Source organism: Equus caballus, chromosome 18, assembly GCF_041296265.1.
Source record: "Equus caballus isolate H_3958 breed thoroughbred chromosome 18, TB-T2T, whole genome shotgun sequence".
NCBI lineage: Eukaryota > Metazoa > Chordata > Mammalia > Perissodactyla > Equidae > Equus > Equus caballus.
The window spans coordinates 52,072,662-52,094,351 of NC_091701.1; the positions used below are offsets into that span (position 1 = coordinate 52,072,662).

The 21,690-nt window shown below is 45.1% G+C and overlaps 1 long non-coding RNA gene across 1 annotated transcript; it reads left to right on the forward strand.

Annotated features, from left to right (window-relative positions):
• Positions 1-6,191: 6,191 nt before the first annotated feature.
• Positions 6,192-9,169, forward strand: LOC138918782 (uncharacterized). The gene is made up of 2 exons (XR_011428531.1): positions 6,192-6,357; positions 6,871-9,169. It is a non-coding gene; the product is annotated as an uncharacterized lncRNA (long non-coding RNA).
• Positions 9,170-21,690: the final 12,521 nt, after the last annotated feature.

Consider the following 21,690-nt stretch of genomic DNA (forward strand, 5'->3'; position numbering starts at 1 on the left):
GGTCACTGGTCACCCTGATGTCCCCCAGGCCTGGAGCTCAGATGTGCTGAACCGAGCTGTTAGGAAACTGGAGGGGACTGCCTTTTACAGATGTGGATAGCTTGGGGGGTTTGGGCTTGTCCAGGGGAAGGCAGGTTTAGGCTGTTGGTCCTAAGTTCTTGCAAAGCCAGGTGTCACCTTTTGCGGGTATGTGGTACAGATGACTTTGATATAAGAGTCAGGTAGGAGAGGGCATACAGAATTCTGGTTTCAGGAACTTAGAGAGGCTGCTCTCTTGGTAGGTTGGGCCCTAGACTTCTCAGGGAGAATGGAAAAGCCTTTCCATAGAAGGTGATGTAGAAACATTGAATGGTTTCTCTGTAGAGCAGGGAAGAAGGGAAAGAATTCCAGAGAAGAACTGCCAGTGAGACTACTTGCTGCCCTTTCAGAATCTTGTTTTGAAATGGCATCTAGGTTTCGGCAACATGCTTGCACTTGAAAAACAAAAACTTTGGACAGAGCTGGTGTTTACGAGTGTGAACTTGCTCTGGCATCTAGTGTAATTTTTTTTGGCTATGTAACTGCCATTCTTCCCATCTGCTCCCCCAAGCAAATCTTTGCGAAGGAGGAGTTCCAGCTGGGGAGATCTTAGTCGGTTTGTTAAAAAATGTGCTGCGAGCGGAAGAGGGAAGGGGTTTCCCTGTCTCTGGCAGAGGAGACTGGTACATGGACAACCACCCAGGACCGGGAACCAAGGAGAAAGGAACTGGGTGTTTGCAATCAAAGAGATCAATGTAACATTGAGTCATTTACCGTTCTTGGGCTATTTAGGGATTAGAATTGCTTAGCTCAGGCCCCTCCTGGTGGGAAGATAACTCTGACCAAGCCCCATGGGAGGGCTCCAGGGGTGTGTGCAGTAAGAATTCCCCGGATCTTAATTCAGGGTGTAGATGGCTTGGTTTCACCCAAGTCACCATCTGTGCGATAGCTTCTGACCTTTATTAGCTGGCTTGTTTTTGAAAAGAGTCATGCTATATTGGGAGCCCCTGTAGGATTGCCAGGTCAAATACAAGACCCTGGTTAAATATGAATTTCAGACAAGAAACAGATAATTTTTCAGAATAAGTATTCACAGGTATTGCGACATACACTAAAAAATTATTGTTTATTTGAAATTTGAATTTAACTGGGGTCTGATGACCTGAGCTGGAGTGAGGTAGCAAATGCCAGGAAGAGAGGAGGGTTCATTTCCTGGTGGTTTTTTGTAGTGGCTTGTGATGGCAAAGTAACACCAAGGAGTTCCTTTTCCAAGAAGTTGGCTAAGTAGCGGAAAGCTGTTTGGAACCAGAAGGGAGCCTATCAACTGACTAAAAGTACCTCTGTGTTCTTTCCTTATCAGGCAATGAAAATATCCCCTTCTCAAACCAGCCTTTCCTTCTCAAAGGACCAGCTCCACCGGCTTTGACCAATGGTCTGATGGCCTGGCATAATGTTATCTATTGGTACAGTGAGCTGTTTACCCTACATTCCTAATCTGGGAAATGACTCTCATGCTTCCCACTAAGGGATGGCACCAAAATATCTTGCTGTTTTGAGGGCTGATAATACGGAGTGAAATCAGAAGTCCAGTGTGATGATAACATAATGGGAGAGATGCCAGGGTATGCGACAAGGGAAACTTCACAGTCAGAAAGACCTGTGTTCCAAGCCTGGGACTATTGCTTTCTAGCTGTCATTGGGGCTGGGGCTCAGTTTCCTCATCCCTAAAATGGGGTTGATAGTGATATTTACCTCACAGGGTTGTGGTGACAGTTAAATGAGACAGCATAGTCAAGGCTTTGAGACAGTGTGTGTTATTTGGTAAGTGCTAAATTATGGCCATATCCACAGAGTAGTTCAATCCACCTGTGCCACTCACATTTGTCAAACCATCTTCTCACTTAAATCTGGCCTTATGTCTTAGAAACGGGATGTCTTAACATGACTCCTTTCTGACAGCAGAAAGCTGGCTGGCTGGCCTCCGAGGCTCCTTCTAGAAGGACTCTGGGGCTTTTTGGCACAATAATCAATGGCTACACTTGGGCTGATCGGCTGTAGCTCCAAGGAGGGGGTGGTTTTGGGGCTCCTCATGATTTCATGAGTTCCTCCTCTAAACTTCTCCCCATAGACCTTAAATCTAAGGAAACACGGTGTGCTTGCTCTGCAGAGCCAGCTTCAGACACGTCCCTATTCCCCTGGTCAGGCCGCAGCCCAGGCCCCTGTGTAAAGACCTCGGGATCCACTACTGGGCCAGACGATGGAGACTGCCAGCCCAAGAGACCAAGCTGAGCAGCCTCTCCCTGCAGAGAGGCCACCAGGGTTCTCAGAGCACTGACTCTGTAACAATGCAAATAAAACAAATAGAAGATGTTCTGAAGTCTCAGCATTTGGGAGAAAGATCTCTATTAATCTTATGTAGCTAGCTATGTGCCTATGGGAATGTGCTGACGTATTTATTGCAATGGAGGGAACATGGGTAGATTAAAGAGCAGCTTTAATGGGACTGATAGGCTTTTAGAAAGGTCATTAAGAGAAAGTTCCAGTGACATTTTAATGTAACTGATTACACATGAGGATGGGGGAGGCTTGTTTTCAGGGCTGGAGCATAGACTGTGGGCCACAGAGGCTGGGGCTGCCTGGGGATTGGGGCTCCAGGAGAGGGCAGAGCCAACGCCGCAGCCCTCTGCTCATCGGGCTTATTCTCCTCGATCCAGCAGCTGGGGCCAGCCTTGCTGCTTGGCCTGCTGCTGCCCCCCGAGAGTCAGCTGACTGGTGGGTTGGCTGACAGGGGTGGTGTGTGCTGAATTCCCTTCCAAGGAAGCGGAGGAGATGCCAGCTACTCCATACATCACCCTTTCCACCTGCCAAGGAGGCGAGAAACTGCTGCGGAGAAAACAGCTTTTACTCATTCCTTTGTATTTGGGCTTGAATAAGAGCCAGAAGCAGTGGGATTTGGTTACCAAGTCAGTTGCAAATCATACTAATGGGAGTGCTAGTCTGGAACATTAGGGCTGGGGAGCATGTGATTGAGTGTTGAGAGTCTTAGGGTGTTATCCTCCCTAATTTTCCACTTTGGGAGCTGTTCTGGCGCAATCACGTCATCATGGCTGGCGTGAGCAGCCAGCTGTGACAGGGAGAAACAGGCCGGGGTCAGGGTGGCACACACTTTGAGGTCTTTCTGTGATGTGGTCATCACGGGGTCAGCAGGGAACGAGCTGTTGCTCTGCTCTCTGAGTGGTGAAGATGGAGGGCAGAGACATTTTGCCTTAAGCACAAAGACAGACTGAGAGCAGTCACAAGTACCATCCCCAAACGCAATCAGATGCTGCTAGGGTGGGTTTCCTTTGGACCTCTGTTGTCTCTCAAGATGGCCAAATTAGATCTCATACTCAGAGAAAGGACCCACCATATTCAGGGGGAATTATTTTAGTCCTGGAGACATTGGTGTTTGGCATTGTTTTTCCTCCATCCGACCTTAGTGTGTCCTCACTGTTGGCTCAGGTCTGAGTCTCATGCTATTGCTTCCAACTGTCCCTATCTCCCAGGGAGTCTGTTACGCTCTACTGCACTGCTGACATTCTCCTGCGGCAGGGAATGTGCCCTGCTAGCGGGACTTGGTTTCGTCAGTGACGTGGGGGCTTTGCTGAGCACAGAAGAGTTCCCCACAGCAGAATGGCTCATGGAGAAGAGTGCAGACGTTATCGGGATGTTGTTTCCTGGTTTACACGAGCCGTCTTCATGAAAATAGGGGCTACCACTCTTCAACTATTGTCCAAATGCCTCTCCTCTCCTATCTCCTCCCCAAACACACCTACAGCCCTCATTGGCCCCCTTCTTCTCTCCCCAGATGACTAGTAAGTTTCTGAGTTAATTATATTTGAAAGGGCCTCAGTATTTTTTTAGGCCGTGGTGGTGAGCTAGCTTCGCCCCACTGCCTGCCTTCCTGAGTCATTGCCCAGCCCAGCTGCCAGTAAGAGTCAGGAGGAGGAGGGAAGGGTGACTAATAACACGGGAGAATCTTTAGCCTGGAAAGTGATTTCCCTGCTTTCTTTACACCAAGTTATTGTGTGGAAGGAGTGTCTGTGTGTGTGTGTGTGTGTTTGTGTACGTGCTGGAGCCTTGTCCAAAAGCGAGTGCTTTCTCAGCATCACCTGGGGCCCTTGCTGTGGGAGGGCGCTCTGAGGTCATGCTCTTTTCCTTCTCGTTGTCAAACTCGCAGTCCAATGTTAGCTTTGTTGTTCTAGCCAGATGAGGAAACAGACCCTGTGGAAGTCATTTTTATTGTGTTCACCGAATGTTCTCGGGCTCACTAATCCCTCCACCTTCCTTGGGCAGATCAAGAGTGAGCATGAAGTATTTTAAATCCTTCACACAGGTCTTTTTCCTTGTTTCAAATTTCTGTTTTACCAAAACTGTAAAAATGAGCATATACTCCTTCAAAATGGAAGTCCCTCCACAAACGACTCTATTGAAAATGAAAAAAAACATTCTTCAGCAAACTCCTTGCTTCCTGGGCCCTCAGAGAGGGGCTCAGTCTGGGAGATGGAGACCCTGTATTCAGACGTTACACCTCCATCCATGCTGAAGAGAGGATCTGTGCCTTTATTTATAATGTATTTACACAGCTCGATGGCCACTGGAGAAGTCTGGCTAATGAAACGCTGGGCCTGTATTTAGATGGGCCTGTTGGAAATCATTGTGAGTAAACAAGTGCAGAGATTTATTTTTCTTCCCCTAGAGGTCTCTCGGAGGTCCCTGAAGATAAATATTTGCACGGTGTCCAGTTTGTATCCCCAGCCTAACGCGGTGCTGGAGTAAGTGGTTTGCCTTCTTCCCCTGAGCTGTTAACACGCACAGAGCTGCCCTCCTCCCCATGCACTGACAGTCTGACCCCCCCCCCCCCCCCCAGACAGCGCCTGGGCGGCCGCTCCCCAGCCCAGGACTCAAGGGCAGGTGCGGGCTTGTCTGAAGCATGCCTGCAGCGCCGAGGGGACCGACTTGAATCCCTTGCGTTTTGCCTTGCGTTCAGGAAGCCCCATCTCCTCTCCGGTGAATCCACATTACTGCCCGGGTGTTATGGAATTCAGGGGCAGTGGACATAATGCTCAAGAGTCCAGCGAAATGGAAATCTCATGAATTCTCAGTGTGCTCTCTGGGAAGCTGATATGAACTTTCTTTCAAATCATTTCCTTTTCTTTCAGACTCTTGATCATATTCCAGGGGCTGGCCCAGTGGCCAGTGGTTAAGTTTGGGTGCTCCTCTTTGGCAGCCCAGGGTTTCGCAGGTTCGGATCCTGGGTGCGGACATGGCACCGCTCATCAGACCATGCTGAGTCGGCATCCCACATAGCGCAGCCAGAAGGGCCTACAGCTGCAATATACAACTATGTACTGGCGGGGGGGCTTTGAGGAGAAGAAGAGGAAGAAGAAGAAGAAGATTGGCAACAAATGTTAGCTCAGGTGCCAATCTTTAAAAAAAAAAAAAAAAATAATATTCCCAAACCAAGAGGTGTTATGAAAGACCTGGATTAAAAAAATTTTTTTTGATTGGTCTTTGTCTCCTTTCTTGGGTAAAAAAATGAAAGGAGAAGGAATTGTAGTATTTTATGCTTTTAACATACATTTTATATATTTAATGACAAATTAGGTAAGTAGGCCTAAGGTTACTCCATCAAGGACATGACTGGTCACTTTAGAGTGCATTGTCATTAGCATAAAATGGGGTTAAGAAGAGGTCTGGGACTATTCAATTTATTTTACGGCTCCATACTTGAGGATGGCAGAGGTCTTAGAAACTGGTGTCTGAATAAATTTAGGAAATATTTTCAGCTCAGACTTAAAATATTCTTTACTGTGAGGTATCATAGTACTGTAACCTAAGAAATACTATATGCGCATGCTTGTAATCTTGAAATGGGCACACAAATGCATGGACAGGTTTGAGGAAGACTGAAGTCACCTGTTGGGGACTTGGAAAAGGCTAGACAGTTTGAATTCAGCCTATTTAAATATGTCCCTCTAAGTACACATTGCCCAGCGAACCTGGCTGCTGCCTCCTGCAAGATTCAGCAGTTGATGTGTTTAAGATTGCTGTGGGAAGTTCCAGGCTGAAAGCTCTTATGAAATCCTGCCCGTTGGGTAGCTCACCATCCACCCTGTGTGAATTGTCCTGACTTGAGAAAACAGAATGCTGGAGGCCAGTGAGTTTGTTGAGAAACTGGCAGCCCAGCAGACATGCTGAGCCAGCAGGACACCAGCGGGAACTGAAGGTCTTTGTACCGGGAAGAAAACAGTGCTTTTTCCTTGAAGGAGAGGAGCCCTGGCACTTGGAAGGCCCTTGGTAGGAACTGGGTAGTGAAGCTTGGGGGAAGTGCCTGGAGACTGGCAAGTTGCTGTGTGTTATAGGGGGGAGAGGAACTTGGAGCTCTCCAGGTTGAAGCACACGGGATGTAGCGATGGGAAGTGGGCGGGGAGACTGGCTGAAAGCGTTTGTCAAGATGTGTGCCTTCTTCTTGTGCACACCCCCTCCTGGTTCTCGGTGAAATCTCTCAGGAACTGCTTCATGCCAGCAGATTTATTTTGGGAACCAGTGGAAGGGCTGCATTTTGCTTTAGGCGTTGCGGGGGAACTAAAGAAGAACGGTGTGCAGATTCAGAGGGCAGGAGGACCTGAGACCCCCGGGGAATTAGCAGGAGTCTAGGGGAGGTCTTTGGACCTAGACTGTAGAATTGGTAGGTTCCAGACAACTTCTCCCAGATCTTACAGAGCAGGGAGATCTGCACCTGACATCTGGGTCACATCTGTAAAATAATGCCCGCATGGATATTTGTTCTTTAAACTTGTGTCCTATCAGGCTTGCCAAGCAACTCTGTCCATCGATTCTGTTTTCACGCCCCGAGGAATACGGAATGGGAAGAGAGGATCCTGGGGAGCGAGCTTTGGAAACTCGGCCCGCCGGCCCGCCCGCCCGGGGAAGGCCGAGAGCCGGCCCGGCTGCCGCGGGGGCTGTGTCCCGGGCGGGGCCGCGGCGCGAGGAGGGCGGGCGGCGCTGTCAGCGGTGGGCGGCGCCCGGAGAAGCGCGCTCCGGGCCAGCTGGTGGCTCAGCGGCAGCGCCGCGAACGGTGACAGGTTCTGCAAATAACAGCTGCGGAGCAATCTTTCTGTTTGGACAACGTGGGAAGGGCCATTGTTCACAAATTGGTCTCTTCAACAACACCTGCATGCACAGATAATAATCCATTGTCGGTCTCCGGCTTTCAAAGACAAAAGACAGCCGCAGAGGGAGGAGCGAGCAGTTACTGGAGACAGTAGAGCAACTGCTGAACCGAGGAGAGTGCAAACGGGGACTCCAGGTTCTGTTCCTGGATCCGCCGGGGACAATAACTCACAGTAGGGCTCTGTTTCATTGGCCGGTAGTGAGCGCCACCTCTTTCATCCTTGCAGGCCACCACCGCCGCCACTGCAATCCTCATTTCCTATGCAGTTACAAAGCGTGCTCCCTTGCAAATCAGCGATCAATACTGGTAAGGTAGCCCCAGGATGGGAAAGGTCACACGTGTGTATGTAAATCGAAATGTTTATGAGGCTCAGGTGGTTTATACTCCACGGAGATTGCAATATTAGCATGTGAAAGCTAAAATGGAACCAAGGTATATATGCACAATCTCTTCCTGTGGCTCCAGGAGGGCCCGAGCATGACCCTCTTGATCCGTCAGTTTAAAATCGTGTGGTGGCACCAGATGCGGCCATCACCTTGCTAACGCATCCAGCACCTTCTGTTCGTACAGAGCTTTGCAGTTTAAAGTTGATCTTCTTACTTGCATTTTCTCATTTTAACTTCATAATGACAGCGTGAAGTCGGTAGTGAGGAGAAGCCCCATTTTAACAGAAAAGGACCCGAAGGGACCAAGTCCGCCGTACTACTTGGCACAACTACAGCGTACATTGGGTTATTGGATATTACTTTATTTTCTTTTTCCTTTATTGAATAGGTACTAACATGCCCAAGGTTAGTTATTAGGCACATAAGGACATAGGAGATACATTCCCTATCCTTGCTATTCTGTCCCACACCGTGCCACTAGCCTCATGTGACTATTTAAACTTTAATTAATTAAAATTAAATAGGGGATGGCCCAATGGCGCAGCGGTTAAGTACTCACGTTCCGCTTTGGCGGCCGGGGGTTCGCCGGTTCGGATCCCGGGTCCGGAGATGGCGCTGCTTGTCAAGCCATGCTGTGGTAGGCGTCCCATATATAAAGTAGAGGAAGATGGGCACGGATGTGAGCTCAGGGCCAGTCTTCCTTAGCAAAAAGAGGAGGATTGTCAGCAGTTAGCTCAGGGCTGATCTTCCTCAAAAATAAATAAATAAATAAATAAATAAAATAAAATGTAAAATTCAGCTCCTCACTGTACCAGCCACATTTAAAGTGCCCAAAAGCCATATATGCCTAGTGGCTACTGTATTGGACAGGGCAGAAAGTTCTAGTGGACAGCATTGTGTTTAGAGGCTAACATCTAGTGAAGTTTAAGAAAATCGTCCTTCTTTTCTGTCCTATTAGCTATGTTTTTGAAGTTCAGTTGTTTCTTGGTGCATACACACTTCTTGCTTTCTAAAAGACAGCCTGAGCAGTTTCAGTTTCTCAATAAAGAGGTAGAATGTACATGCAATAGATAAATTCATTCTGATGCACGATTTAGTGAGTTGTGACTAATGTAAACAACACTACAGTCACCATCATTATTGAGACACAGAACCTTTTTTTTTAAAGATTGACACCTGAGCTAACAGCTGTTGCCAATATTCTTTATTTTTCTTCCCCCCAGTACATAGTTGTATGTTCTAGTTGTGAGTGCCTCTGGTTGTGCTATGTGGGACGCCACCCCAGCATGGTCTGATGAGCGATGCCATATCCGCACCCAGGATCTGAACCAGCGAAACCCTGGGCCACCTAAGCGGAGCACGTGAACTTAACCACTCGGCCGTGGGGCCACCCTGAGACACAGAACTTTTATGTGTTTCCGAAGTGTTCCCTTGTACCCCTTCCCAGTCATTCCTCTGAACACTTGTTGTAGTCAAACATCCATATACTGTCTGTCATTATGTATTAAATTTGTAGTTCCTAGAGTTTTATATAAATGGAATCATGTAATATTGACTTTTTTGTCTGGCTTCTTGAGCTCAGTTTGAGATTCATCCATGAGATTCGTCCATGTTGTTGCATGCACCGGTAGTTAGGTCCTTTTTATTGCCGAGTAGTGTTCTTGTATAGGGATAGACCACAATTTGTTTTTCCACTCACCTGTTGATGGACATTTGGGTTGTTTCCAGTTTGGGCAGTTAACGAACTTTTGCATACCCATCTTTGTGAGAACATGTTTCCATTTCCTAAAAGTGGAACTTCTAGGTCATATGGTAAGTATATGTTTAACTCCATAAGAAACTGCCAAACTGTTTCCAAAGTGACTATATCATTTTGCATTTTATTTAGCAAGGTTACAGGATACAACAAGGTCAACATGTAAAAATCAATTCTTTTTTTTTTTTAAAGACTGATACCTGAGTTAACAACTGTTACCAATCTTCTTTTTTTTCTGCTTTTTCTCCCCAAATCCCCCCAGTACGTAGTTGTATATTTCAGTTGTGGGTCCTTCTAGTTGTGGCATGTGGGATGCCCCCTCAATGTGGCCTGATGAGCAGTGCCATGTCCGTGCCCAGGATCCAAACTGGCGATACCCTGGGCCATCAAAGCAGAGCGCGCAAACTTAACCACTCTGCCATTGGGCCGGCCCCTAAAAATCAATTCTATTTCTATATGATAGCTATGAATAATTGGAACTAGAAATTTAAAAAGCACCATTTATAACAGCATAAAATATGAAATATTTAGGGTTTAAGTTAGCAAAATATGTGCATGAGGTGAACATAGAAAACTACAAAATACTGCTGAAGGAAATTTAAATAGACGTAAATAAGTGGAGAGATATATACTGTGCTCATGCATTGGAAACTTGATCTTATTAAGATGTTATTTCTCCTCATATTTCTTTTTTGGTAGAAACTGACAAACTGACAATAAAAATCTTAAGGATCTAAAATAGTCAAAACGATATTGAGAAGAAGAGCAAACTTGGAAGATTTACATGACTCACTTTCAAGGCTTAAAGATACAATAACCAAGATGGCATGGTTCTGGTATAAAGAGAATCTAGGTAGAAGATACTGGAAAAAGGACTGGAGCAGGAGAAGATTTAGGAAAACATTTATAGGAGAAGGTAAAAATAGTAGCTTTGGGCTTATAAAGAGGAATTTGTGGGGAGAACAGAAAAATCTAATGTAGATTTTTATTAATTTGTTTGCTGTCTCGTATGTGATGTAATTCTTCCTCGGTGACAGCCTTAAAACTTCAGTGAAGTTCTTAAGCTCAGAGGACAGTTGGTTTAAGTAAAAGTTTTGTAAAAAGCCACAGAGGGTAGAACCAAGATGGCAGACTCAGATAAAGGAGAGGACTTGGGGGGCAGGGAATCTCAAGAAGACTTAGTAAGTAAGATCCTGAAGTAAGTAGAATATAGTCAGTAAACGTCTGAAGTAAGATGAGGCATTTCAAAAAAGTGTGCGGAAGGCGTTTGGATGTTCCAAGCTGTGGAAGTAGGGTTCAGTCAGCCGGATTCTCTGTGTCCAGGTAAAGACTTTTCTTTTGCGAAGGAGAATTTCTGAATACAGTACTGGCATATTGTACAACTCCAGAGGGCACTGTTTTCCTGTTCTCTGAATTCTCAGTGAAAGCTGGTCCCAAGAGTTTTGTGACCCAACTCGACAGCCCTCATTGATTGAGTCTGAAAACCAGCATTTTTAAAAAGGCTATGGGAATGTGAAGTTTGCGGTATAATCTCCAAAATTATATATTATCTCTTTTGTGTTCCTCAGCTGTGCCCCTAAAATATGTTATTTTCCAAACTTCTTAGATAAAGACCCATTAGGAGGCACAGGCAAGGGACAGAGTAAAGCCACATTATCAAATGAGACTCCCAAAAGGGATTCTTTTTTTTTTTTTTACCCCTTCTCTGATTTGGAGAGTCAGAAAAAAGAAGGAAATCTCTTATTCACACTGCCTGGATTAAACTGCATGTCCAGTTCTGTTCTACCTAGGTTTCAATTTTATACTTCAAATCATTTACCATTCTCCATTTAGGTATTCCAAATAATTAGGCATTTCCAAAACGGAAAATAAAGCCCTTTACTGCATTTTAATATCCGACATCCATTTCCCCTTTAGTAGTGGTACTCTGATTTCCCGCAGAGGAGGCACCCTCTCCCTCACTCTGGGAAGACTTGACTGTTCTCCCAGTACCGAGGCAGAGAAATGCCTTTCTGCTCAAGACAACCAGGGCATCACATTCCCTGGCTTTCCTGATTGGCTCCCAGGTGGGGCACATGACCTAAGTTGAGCCAATCAGAGTGAAACTCGTAACTTTGTGGAAAAGGCTTCCTTCTAAGCCATGCCTGAAGTCGGAAGTGTTGTCAATAACTCCTTTAAGTTAGTTTGGGTCAGATTTTATATTTCCTCAAAGCAACGTAACCCTAAATGAAACACTGAATTTATTATCTTCTCCTCTAAACTCCTCCCAACTTCTGTATTTGTTGTTAAAGTGGCATGACTATTGTCTCAGTCTCAGGATAAGTTAACTGCCATAACAAATGACTCCAGAATGTCAGTCACTGCTGTGTGAAGCCTAGGTGATGTTCCTGCTTGGCAGGCAGCCTTTCATGTAGTCATTCAGGGACCCCGGCGCCTTTAATCTTGTGGCTCTGACGGCCTCTTCAGCCTCAGAGCCCTCTTCATTCATCAGAAGGATGGGGAAGAGTGGGGAAGAACACGTGGGAGGTTTTTATGGACCAGGCTTGGATGCGGAACACGTTACTTCTGTTCACAATCTTTGCTCAGAACCCGATTACGTAGTACACCCAGCTGCACGGGAGGGTGGGAGAGGTGTTCTAGCTGTGGCCCCAAGAGGAAGAGAAAGCTACACTCAAGCTCCAGGATTAAAAAGTGTAGTCGTTTGTTATTTATTCCTTTCCTTGAGTTACTTTATTCAGCCAGCCACTAAGTCCTGCTAATTTTTATTTTGTGGTGTCTCTCTCATCTGTCCCTTCTCCTCCCCTCCTCTCTGCCCCTTCCGTAATCTAGCCAACTCCGCTGTCCTCTGCTTCATCCCGTTCTGCATTCTCCTTTGCCAGGCTCCTCAAGGGCAGCCTCTGCCTTTTCCAGCTTTGTATTCTCAGTGCCTGCAGGCACCTTGTAAGCATCAAGAAATGTTTGCTTTGCGAAAACCTGACACACTAATCTTCCTTATGCACCAATTTCACCATGTCATTCCCTTGCTCAGAAATCTTCAGGCGATCTTGTAGCTTACCCTGCCAATCTTGTATTAATCTGCTTGCCTTCAAGTACTCAGGCCCTCGTTTCTATCCTATTCCGCAACCTTCTCTGCTCCCCAGGCTCAGCTCCACCCCAAATGGGTCCTGTCTTCTGGGAGCCTGAACATGTCACCATGCCTTTCCTGAACTGTTCTCCTCTTTGACCTTTTCCCTCTGTCTTTCCAAATACCATCATCCCTCAAGGTGCACCCAAGCCCTGCCTCTTCCGTGAAACTTCCGTTTTCTGCTCCTGCCCTCCCTGCCCTCCCCCTTCTCTGAACTCTGGCTGCCTGTCTTGTTGATAACCGGGGTGACCCTATGTCCTGGCTTCTCTGAGAAAGCCCTGAATACGCAGGATTTGTCCTGTTGTCAGAGACATTGGACTCAGATGCTCGGCGTGAAAAACAGACAAAGATGGAGCTGCTCTGATTGGAGGGAGGTGGGCAGAGGTCAGTCCTATAGCACCACGCCTCCTGCCCCAGCATCTTCTTGCAGCCCTTTGAAGAAAAGAGTTTAAAACTTTGATCAAGTCCAATTGATCAAGTCGAATCCCTTCATTTTACACATGAGGAAACTGAGGCACTCAGAAGGCAGACTTGCCTAAGATCATAGCTGGTTAGTGACAGAGAAATAATCAGAACCTACAGCTCCTGATTCCTGGCGCTGGTGCTCTTTCCTAGCAGCTGCCTCCTCTGTATTCTGTCTTGCTTTGGTCTTTGGTATAACTGTGTAGGAGATAATGAACTACAGGGCAACATCTGCCTTGTAGCCCTCCCCCTGGCTGAGATTTAAATAATAGTAAATGCTCAATTCATACTTATTAACTTGAATAAAATTTCGTATCAGAGGGTTTGAAATCTAAGGAAATTAGCCAGGATCTGTGACTAAAACTACGAACCCTTTATATATACATATGGACAAAGATTAGAAGGGAACACAGAAAAATGAAAGTAATTTAATTTGATGGCTGGCAGGACTATGGGTGAGTTTCTTTTATTTATGCCAAATGTGAGGGTGACAATCTAATAAAATTAACTGGGGTCCGTATATCTTCAATGCTACTTTCAATGCAACTGAGAATAGCCTTTTTTTTTTTTTTTCTAATTTCAGTGTTCTATTTTCTTTGAAGTTCCCTCTAATCTTCTCTTTTCCATTCAAAACCACCCCAGGCATTTGAGAGTCTAATTCACATCAGAAATTTATTATTAATAATATCAGTGAAATGAAACCTGCAATTATTTGCACCATAATTGTAAACATGGTGGAGCATTTGCAGAAGCACGGACCTTGCCTGGAGGGTTATAATGTGCATACTCCACGTTGATATGCAGCATGAATAAATCCCTTTAGATAAGATGACTGTTGGATCTCAAAGATAGAGAATTCTTCAATTATGTTGAATAATATAAATCAATTTTTCAAAAAGAGACCATCCTCAAAGGACAGAGAACAAAGGCAAGAAGGAGACTGCTTTGAAGAAAGGCTTGAAAGAGACATGGAGTGGGTGTGGCATGTGGCTGGGAGCAGGCCAAGCTAAAGCCACGGGGTATGAAGACACTGGCATCAGAGAGGGAGGATTCAGTGGCCTTTCTCTACTAGAATCAGGAATGAGAACCAGGAGCTGCACGTGTGTGAGACAGATTGGTCTGATGTTTTTATGTCTCAACTCTTAAGAACTGGGAGGCAGTTCTGAAGAACCATCATTAGCAAAACTTGCCAGATCTCAATCTAGTGCAAAGAGAGGAAATAAAATGTTGCTCTCTAAATTTTTAAATACAAGGAAATTGAAACGTCATCTACAGGTACTTCTTATGGGCCTTGTTTGGAATCTTGTTGTGTAGACCCTGTTGCAAGGGGGCCACGGCTGCTCCCATAAGGTTGAGCAGTTTGTGCATTGTACAAAGGCCCAGGATGAGGTGACGAATCAAGCTTGGCTCTACTTATTAGGCTCTGCACTGGCACAAGACTGCCTCAGCCCAAAGGAAGCACATTTATTTCTAAGTTATCCAAAGCTGGCTTGCCAAGCCAAGTGCCCAGAGGGTGTGCCCTTTCTAACTTGCACAAAGGCACTGAGTAGGCTCATAGTGGCCTGAAAAAGGGAGGAGGGGAGGCTGAAAAGAGAGGGATAACAACAGAGGAAGAAAATGACGTGGAGAATTTAATTGAGTTAGGAAGAGAAACATTCAGATAATGTTGCAAGATACCGTATAATCCACTGTGGCATTACTGCCCGGATTCCATTCTCATATTTCTTCTACTTTGCTCCCCACCCTCCATCCTCAGTGACTTCCTTCAAGCCCACGGCTTTACCTCCACTTGGATACACAGGACTCCCAAATTTCTATCTCCAGCTCTGTCCTCTCTCAACTCCAGGACCATCTGTCCAAAATTTTACTTTTGAAACATCTACCTGGCTGGCCTAATACATCTTAAACTCAACACGTACCAAGCTATATTCATTATCTCCCCCACCCCAAACTTGTTCTACGTTCTTGATTTTCCAACCCCACATTCTCCTCTTTATTTCCCCTGCCAATGCCTTGGTTCAAGTCTAATAACAGCGTAACGCATCTGCCTGCCTCTGATCTTTCCTCAATTTAATACTTCCTCTGCATTTCTGCCACTGCAATTTCCCAAAATGAAATCTTTTTATAGCTTTCTCCTCCCTGAAACTCTACCGGTTCCTTTCTGAGGTATAAGGTCGCTATGATCTGGTCCCTGTATACTTCTCTCCAGCCTCGATTCCTCTTTCTACCCCCCACATTTTTTTATAATGACTTTGACCTGGAGCATGCTACACTTCGCTTCTTTCCACCTTTCTCCTTGTTGACCCCTGTGCCTGGGGTGTCTTGCTCTCCTTGTCTACCAGTTAAACTTATTGTTCACAGCTTTGCTTCCCTGAGGAAGCCTTCCCTTATAGCATTACTCACTCTTTCTTTGGTGCTACCTCGATGCTTTGTACTGTTTTGGAACATATTTCTTTGCATGTCAATCTTCCCTCCTAGATGGGGCTCTTTGATGATTCATTTTATGTGTCATCTTGACTGGGCTAAGGGATGCCCACATAGCTGGTAAACATTATTTTTGGTTGTGTCAGAAGAGGTTAGCATTAGCATTTGAATTGGTAAACTGAGTAAAGAAGATAGCCCTCAGCAGTGCCAGTGGGTCTATTGAGGGCCTGATGGGACAAAAAGGCAAAGGAAGGAGGAATTCACTTTTTGCTTGAGCTGGAACATTGGTCTTCTCCTGCCCTCGGACTCTGGTACTCCTGGTTCTTGGACCTTCGGACTGGGACTGGGACTTATCTCATCGGCTCCCCTGGGTCTGACTTGGACTAGGAGTGAATTACACCAGAGGGTCTCCTGGCTCTCCAGCTGGCAGATGGCAGACTGTGGGGCTTCTTGGCCTCCATAACTGCATAAGCCAATTCCCGTAATAAAGCTCCTCTTATATCTATCTATCTATCCCATAGGTTCTATTTCCCTGGAGAACCCTGACTAATATAGGCTCTGTGACATCAAGGGTGAACTCTTGGTCATCTATATGTAACCCATGCCTGTAAGTTTCTGGCCTCATAAGCCTGTGTCTACTCCAAAAAGTCATCTGGTGTATGTCCTATTTTATACCCAAGTAGAAATGGCACAAGTACCCTCCAGCCCACTTGCCAGAGATGGGCTTTCTTTCAAATGGATCTTCAGCTGTTTTGAGGGGCTTCCAGGAGACTGCTCCACTCGTACCCTCACTCTGGTTTTGGAGTGAAGAAGACCCATGCAGACACTCGCAGTCTACAACTGCTAACAGAAATAACTATCCTTAGAACTTGCAGGTCAAACAATCTCAGAGCATGCATCAAATCTGTGCTGGGCTTCTACATGGAGAGTCTCTCAGCGTCTTCGAGCTGGTGATGGGATATTTGACTTAAGCTCAACCAAACCATTGGTTGGCTATGACCTGTATGCTCTGACCAAAAAGTTTAACTGAGCAAATCTGGTGTCCTTAGCTGGGAATTTGAAATCCAAAACACTCAAACAAGTTGTCAGTTGGTAGCAAGAGAAAAACGTGAAAGAGGGCTAGGTGGTCTTTCCAGGACCTTAGCCAGCCAAATGGTGGATAAATCTCTGAAGTTAGAAGCCAGTAAAACTATGAGTGAGCAGGAGAGGCCAGCTGGCAGAGATGGAGAAAGAAGCAGACGCGTGGAGGGTCGCAGCTCTGTTAATGGTGGGGCACCAGCAGAGGAAAGCTTGAGATCTGCTGCTGCCAGTGTCTCTAAAGACACTTCAAATCCAAAACACTCTGAAGCTTTCATCCCCTTGAGCACTGGCTGCACCATGGCTCAATAGCAGATCCCATGACGTCCCTGTCCCCTTCCTTCCCTCTTATTTATTCCTAGAGTAACTCCTCCTTCTGTTCCCCATTGAGCCAGCTTGAGCAGATCTCTATTCCTTCCACCCCAACAACATGGCCCACAGGAGGGGCCTGATTAACACTCGCGAGGACTTAATAGAGAAAGAGCGGTGTAAATTGCCGTGGTCAAGGCTTCCTGGAAGAACTGGAACTTTAAGGGTGGGGAAAGGGTAGAGAGGGGAACATTCCAGGCCTGAGACAGAGCACGGTAAATAAATCCTAGGTCATGCCAAGGAAAAGGCTGCTTAGAGAGCAGCCATTTGGGATTGTGTGGGAACGCTGAAGGCATAAGAGTCCTCCCGTGAGTTTTCGGGCTGTCAAAACCCCCCCTCCAATTTCCCCAAGTCATCATCTGGATTAGTATGACCCCAAAACTTGGGAAAGACAAAGGATGACTACTAAAGAAATCACACTATGCCGGGGAAGATGGAAAGGTAAAATTGTGCTCTAATAATCCTGCAGACAGAATAAATGTTGTAGTGGATTATTATGTTGTCTAAAAACAATCTTTGTGAATGGTGAATGACACGTGAAATTTTCAGCTATTTACTTTGCAGTGCTTCCATTTCCATTCTATTTGGAGTGATGGTTTCTCTTTTCCAACGCCTCCCCCTTTCCTTCATCTTGGCAGTGGGAAATAACCTGACAAGGTGCATTCAGGAACTCTCTGAAAGTATGGCCACTCAGAGTTCTCCAGAATTTAGAAAATGTGTGTGTGCGTGTGTACGTGAGAGAGAGAGACTGAATGAGAGCTAGAACAGGCAGCGCTGGCCAGCTGCCACGGAGATAGGCATCCATGAAGAGGCATTTGTGCAGAAAGAGCCCAAGTGTGGGGGGAAATAGCTGAGGATAAAGCAACCCTTTAACATACTTGAGCTTTGTAGAACAAACAGTGTAGCTTATGCTCCCTTCTAAATCTAAATTTTGCCAGCATTTTAAATTGATTTTTAATATTTCATTTACTTTTAAAAACTAGATAATACATCCATGGCACAACATTTGATATTTACATGAGAATTTATAGTGAAAATCAAATCACTTCCTCACTCCTATGCCCCAGTTCATCAGGTTCTTTCTTGGGAGACAACATTTCTGTTTTTTTAGTTGACTTCCAAAGATGGTCCATGCATCAGCCAGTATACATTGTATATATCTTTTTTCTTCTCTTTTTAAATGCAAATGGTAGCATACTCTGCACACCATTCTATACTTCAGTTTTCCATTACTTGGTGTATATCTTGGAGTTAATTTCAGGACATATAATTTCAGGACTTAAATACTGCCTTATTTTTTAATGGCTACATGGTATTCTGTTGTATGAATATGCCGTCTTTGTTTAATAAGTTTTCTATGGTGGTGGTATGGGCTGAATTCTGTATTCCTAAAATTCTTAGGTTGAAGTTCTAACTCCCGATACCTCAGAATGTGACTATATTTAGAAGTGGGTTCTTTAAAGAGGTAATTCAGGTTAAATGAGGTTTTTGGGGTGGGCCCTAATCTAATATGACTGGTCTCCTCATAAGGAGAGGAGATGAAGACACGGACACACACAGAGGGAAGACCACGTGAAGGCACGGGGAGCAGACTACCACCACAAACCGAGGAGAGAGGCCTCAGAAGAAATCAAACCTGTCAACACCTTGATCTCAGACTTGTAGCCTCCAGAATTATAAGAAACAATGTATTTAATTTCTGTTGTTGAAGCCCTCCATCTGCGGTGCTTTGTCATGGCAGCCCTAACTAAGACAGGTGGGTAGCTGGGTCGCCAACAATCTTTTACTATCACAGACACACTTTAATAACTACCATTGTTTATATATCTGTAGGGTAAATTCCAGAAGCAGAACGGTCAGGTCAGAGGAAACCTGGACTAAAATAAAAACTGTCTTATTTTTAGAACTATGTGAAGAGAATTCAGAGAGTAGATCAACCAATTTTTTCTTATATATGTTGAAGCCCTATTTAGTTAAAAAACCGGGGGCACGGGAAAAAAGGGGTTATTACAGATCAGAGAATGTTAAAATGGAAAGACTCGTAGAGACCATCTGGTTTTAATCCCCTCTTAAATACGTGAGGAAACTGAGACCTTGTTTCACACGATCTCCTCATCACGACGCGGGCAGAACTGAGGTGGACTACAACACACACAACACAACACAACACAACACACACAAGCCTCCTGATGTCCCATTGGCATGGTTTTTCATTGAAAGTTAATAAATAACCTGAAGTTTATTTGGAGAAAATAAGGGATGATTTTACTATGGGAAAGTGGTTAAGGTACTACTGTGGAAACATCCTAAAATTTAGTAATGAAACCTCTCCTCCAAGAGGATATTTATGGATCTGAATTTCAGGAATCAAAATTTAAAATATGCAATATTGCTCATCAAACTCAAAGGCCAAATTTCTGGGAGAAAGTATAACAGCTCATCACTTTGACAATAAATGTAATAGCTGCTATTTGTCAACCACCTGCTCTTTGTCAAACACCACCAGGTCCTTAAACACACTTTTTCTTGATCTAGTTACCACTTAAACTCTCATCTTTAGTTGCTTCATCTGTAAACAGGAGACAGAAGGAACGCCTACCTCATACATAAGGTTGTTGTTGGGGTGACGTGAGGTAGTCCATGTCCAGTACTTAGGGATGTACCTGGCAACACTTGGTGCTTTATCAGTGTGAGCTGTTATTATTAGCATCTCATTTATTTCTCAGAAGAATACAGTGAGGTAGGTAGTTTTGTCCTCATTATAGAGATAAATAAACTGAGTCTCAGAAATTTAAGTAAATTGCTGCTGAATTGTCTATAATTTATTTTTGTAACTTCGTTATAAACAGTGTGATGCTTTTGTGTATGTAGGATACAATTTAATCAACCCTTGGCTCCTTAGTTAACATCTAACGCACCCCATCAGAACCCGCTCTCTAAAGGCGCCCACGGGCAAGGGCTTCAAACATCATTATCTGTATCCTCATCAGAGCTTCTGTTGATTAGTGTAGGAGATATTAGAAATGGGTTTTCATTGGTGAAATGAGTGGCATCAAGAAGTGTGTAGAATAGAAAAACTGCAGTCATTTCTACCTTTGTAGGAACAAGATACAAGAGCTGACTTGGTACACCCAGTGGCCTGACACTTACTTCTGGGACCCCTACATTAATGGAAGGCTCTGATCCTGACTTTAGAAGAATAGTTGAGTTTGCCTTGTGTGAACTGTCAATGCAAAAATCTTGTAGGTGCACCTGGGGACATTATCCACCTTTATAGCAGCAGGCTGTGGGACTTCTTCTGTCCAGTTTGCCAGTGTGTGTCTATCTTGATTAAAACATAACACTGTGGAGCAGGTTCTTGTGGGAGGAGACATAAAACTCCCACTACCTCAAAAAATGGCAGGCCACTGATACCCAGAGCAATTGCTGAATGGCCAGAGTGCCTCCCATCATTTTGCATCACATGCCTGAAGTCGCACAGTATGTGGCAGAATCAGAATTTGAACCTCAGCCTGCTTGACTCCAAAGTGTGTGTTCTCAGCCACCTCATCTTATTACCTGATAATAGAAATGACCGAAGACTTACTCAGTTCAGGGTATTTCTATATAAAATGGCAAAAAGAAAAAGTATTGTGAAGGATAATTTCTGTAAGACTCTCTAACTGGGCATCATGGATCTTAAGGGTCCCGTGACGAGCTTCAGGGTTCCAAGAATCCCTGAAAACTGTATGCAACATTTTTTGAGTTTTGTGAATATGTGGAGTTATTTTTTCGTGATCGGAGTCCAGCTTTTCCACTCAGAAGTGTCTGTCTATAACTTCACCCCTAGAAATGTTTAGTTCCGTTTTGGAAAACCAGCTATAAACCTTGCATCGGCCCTCTGAAGACATTTTTTGAGACATCAGCATGTGAATTTTCTCAAACAATTCACAGTTAGAGGTAAATGGAAAGGGTCATTGTCATTGTTTTGCTTAACAAGGAATTGAAGTGCTGAGAAGTTAAGATCACTCAGCAAGAGGAATCCCGGTGCATGCTCCACCTGGGAAGCTGCTCTGGAAGGAGCCCATTGCTCGGGGTCTGTTTCCTCAGACTTGTTGCTCCCTGGTTACATGACTGATTTGCCAGCCAGGCCTCTAACTCTTCCTAAAAGTGCCTCCCATGTTTCTCCTTAAGTACTTTCTGCTCATGCCATTTGCTTTGCCTGGAAACTTTTCAATTCTTAGTCTGCGAGGCCCAGCCAGACCTTACCTCCTCTGAGAGGTGAGAAGTTTATCTCTGGTAATTAGGGAAGCTACTCTAGTAGAAAATGCTCTTCTCTTTCTTTGCGCCAGGACAGTATAGTAGTTAAATCTATGTAAGTCGGCAAAGCGTTAACCTTGTACTACTGTGGCTGGTTTCTCTCTCATCTTAAACCGTGACCTGCATTTTGTGTTTGTTGCCTATGTTTGCCAGGCCACAACCATCTGGGGCTTTCATGGAAATGAACAATCAGTATTATATTTCTCAGGCTCTGTCCTCACCTGCTGAGACAGGTCTCTCTGCCTCTCTGAAGGTAACCTTGAGGGCTTCTGCTAAGCCCACGATGCTGGTGGAGCTCGGGGAACTTCCTGCCAGTGGTACCTGCCAGAGCCGGTTGCACCAGGGCCACACTGAGCTGAGACTGTTCTGCCTCTTCTGCTCACACTGCGCCAGCCTCTCAACGGGCTCACCCGAACTGGCCTCTCAGCTGGCTTGGGGCAACTCCTGATCTTCACCTCTGCATTGTTCTTTGTTTCTTGGGTCCAGAACAGTGGAGCTTTGCTCTCGATGGCTTATGGATTTTTAACGCAATGGCTCTTCCCATTTTGTTTGCTGTCCC